Source organism: Caloenas nicobarica, chromosome 25, assembly GCF_036013445.1.
Source record: "Caloenas nicobarica isolate bCalNic1 chromosome 25, bCalNic1.hap1, whole genome shotgun sequence".
NCBI lineage: Eukaryota > Metazoa > Chordata > Aves > Columbiformes > Columbidae > Caloenas > Caloenas nicobarica.
In genome coordinates this window covers 767,364-769,863 of record NC_088269.1, presented here as the reverse complement: position 1 = coordinate 769,863, position 2,500 = coordinate 767,364, and positions in this window count along the sequence as shown.

Below are 2,500 nucleotides of genomic sequence, written 5' to 3'. Positions count from 1 at the left end.
TGTCTTGATGTGTTTAAATCTCTTGATTTACTCCGACTTCCCCATCATCTTTTTCTGTTTTCCTTCATTAAAATTTATTGGAATTTATCTGACGTTTAAGCCTCTGATTGAGCGATTACTGATGAGCCCCTGAAAAATTAATGACCGCGCGAATGCTTAACTAGCGCGTAATTAGGGCGTTAAGCCGTCGATCGATGTGTCTCCCCGGCCCCGCCCCGCGCAGGCACCCCCCCGCCCCTCCCTCCCCCGCCCCTCCCGGAGCGGTCCGTGAAAAAAAACGCACGCACACCCCGCCCGCACCCCCCCCTTTTTTTTTTTTTTTTTAATTCTCCTGTCTTCAGTTAGCTTTTCCGGCGTGGGGTGGGGTGTTTCTTTTTTTTGGGGGGTGCTTTTAAGTGGTGGTGGTGATTTTTTTTTTTTTTAACGTAGGTACAGGTTTTCTCCGATTTTTTTTTTTTTTTCCCCCCCGTGGTTTTTTTTTCCCGTTTGTTTTAAATTTGCGCTTTCGCTCTGTTTGACCGACTTCCACACACACACACACCCACCCACCCACCCACCCCCCCCCCCGCCGGTGGGCCACGGACCGAGCACAGTTGGCGGCCTTCCCCGGCCCCAACAACCGCCTGACTGCCCTCCCCACCCCGCCGCGGCGAGCCCGGCCACCCCCGCCCCCTCGTCCTCCGCCGCCCCGCCCGGACCCGGCCTTTCGCCAGCGAGTTTGCCTCCCCGCGGGAAGCCGGGGCGTCCCTGCCGGCTCCGTGCCCGGTCGGCACACGGGCGTCACGGCGGCCTGCGGTTTCCAAGCCCCGCTGTCGCAGCCCTACCCCTTCACCTGCCCGTGCTCCCGCCTCCCGCGTTGCTCGCTCGCTCGCTCCCTCGCCCCGCTCCCCGCCCCGGCCGCGGGCTGAAAAAGATACCGACCCGAAGCGCTGCGCGCCGCGGGTCAGGTCGCGCCCTCGCCCTCCCCGCCCGCCCCCGCCGCCGCCTTTCGCCAGCGGGTTTGCCTCCGCCCGGGGAGCTGGGGCTTCTCTTCTCCGAGAAGAGGCACCGCGTCCCCGTCCCCCGCCCCCCCCCCGCCCTCCCCGGCCTGCCTGCCTGCCTGCCCGCCTACCCGCGCGCGGGGCTCCTCGGCCGTCGGCAGGACGCCCTCGGCCGCTCGTGCTGCGCCAGGCCCCCTGCTCCCGCCGCCGCGACTGACTGGCTGGCCGGCCGGCTGGCTGACGGACTGACCGTTGGGCGCGCCGCCAGCCGCCGCCCACGCCCAGCGGGGGGCAGGGGGCCGGTTGCCAGGCAGCGGGGCGAGCGCGCATGCGCGGTCCGCGCGGTTGCCGACCCCCTGCGCCGCTTCCCGCGGCCCAGACGGAGCAGAAACGGCCGCGCGGCTGGGGTGGGGCGGGGCGGGGGGAGGCCGAGGGTGGGCGCCAGGGCGAGGGCGGGAGACACCGCGCTCCTCCGGGTCTGTCTAGGGGGCAGGGGCGGCTGTGTGTGTGTGTGTGTGTGTGTGTGTGTGTGTGTGTGTGTGTGTGTGTGTGTGTCTGTGTCTGTGTCTGTGTCTGTGTCTGTGTCTGTGTCTGTGTCTGTGTGTGTCTGTGTGTCTGTGTGTCTGTGCGGTTGAGCACGCCTCCGTCCGGCGCGGGGGGGGGAGGGGGGGGGCAGTGGGGGGCAGATAAGCGCCTCGGTATCTTTTACGAAAAAACTTAAAAGCTAAAAGAAATTGAAACGATGGCGGCGGCGGCGGCCTTGGCGGGGGGGGGGACACGACGACACCACGCCGACCCCACCGCCTCCCGCCGGAAAAAAGCCACCAAGCCAAACCCCAAAACGAGCCGAAAGAAAAACCCCACCAACCCCACACCCCACACGCGCAACCCCCAAAGCTCCAGACGCAGACTCGTAGAGCGTCTGCACGGATCGGGAGGGTTCAAAAGCTAGAATCGTAGAATCGCGGGCACCGTCCCGCACCCACGAGAGGGTCGTCACGTCCAGCTCCTGCCCCTGCGTGGGACAAAGCGCCCCGCCGTTCCCGGCCTCCGTCATCCGGTCGCTTCCTGAAGAAGGGGACGGGCGCGGGGCCGTGACCGCCTCGCTGCCGGGGCCCGTGGCGCAGCTCTGCCGCCCTCCGGGCGAACCACCTTTTCCCACCCACCGTCCGACCTCAACCTCCCCCGGCTCCGGCTTCCTGCCGTTCCCTCGGCTTCTGTCGCTGCTCCTCAGCAGACAGCAGAGAGAAAGAACGCGTCAGCGCCGAACCCTGCGGTCGGGAGAAGAGGGACGGGGCGACCACCGTATCGCATGCCCTTCAACCTCGATAACGTGCCCGGGGGGGACCGCGTACGAAGCGGCTGGGACGCTCAGCCCTCCCGCCCTGGCGCCGCGCAGCCCGCCCCCCCCTCCCCCCCCCAACCGCGGTCCCCCCCCCCCCCCCTCCGGTGAGGAGGCCGAGTCTACCCTCTCGCGAGCGCGGCCGGACAGCGGGGCCGTCCGAGCCCCGCCACTCCAG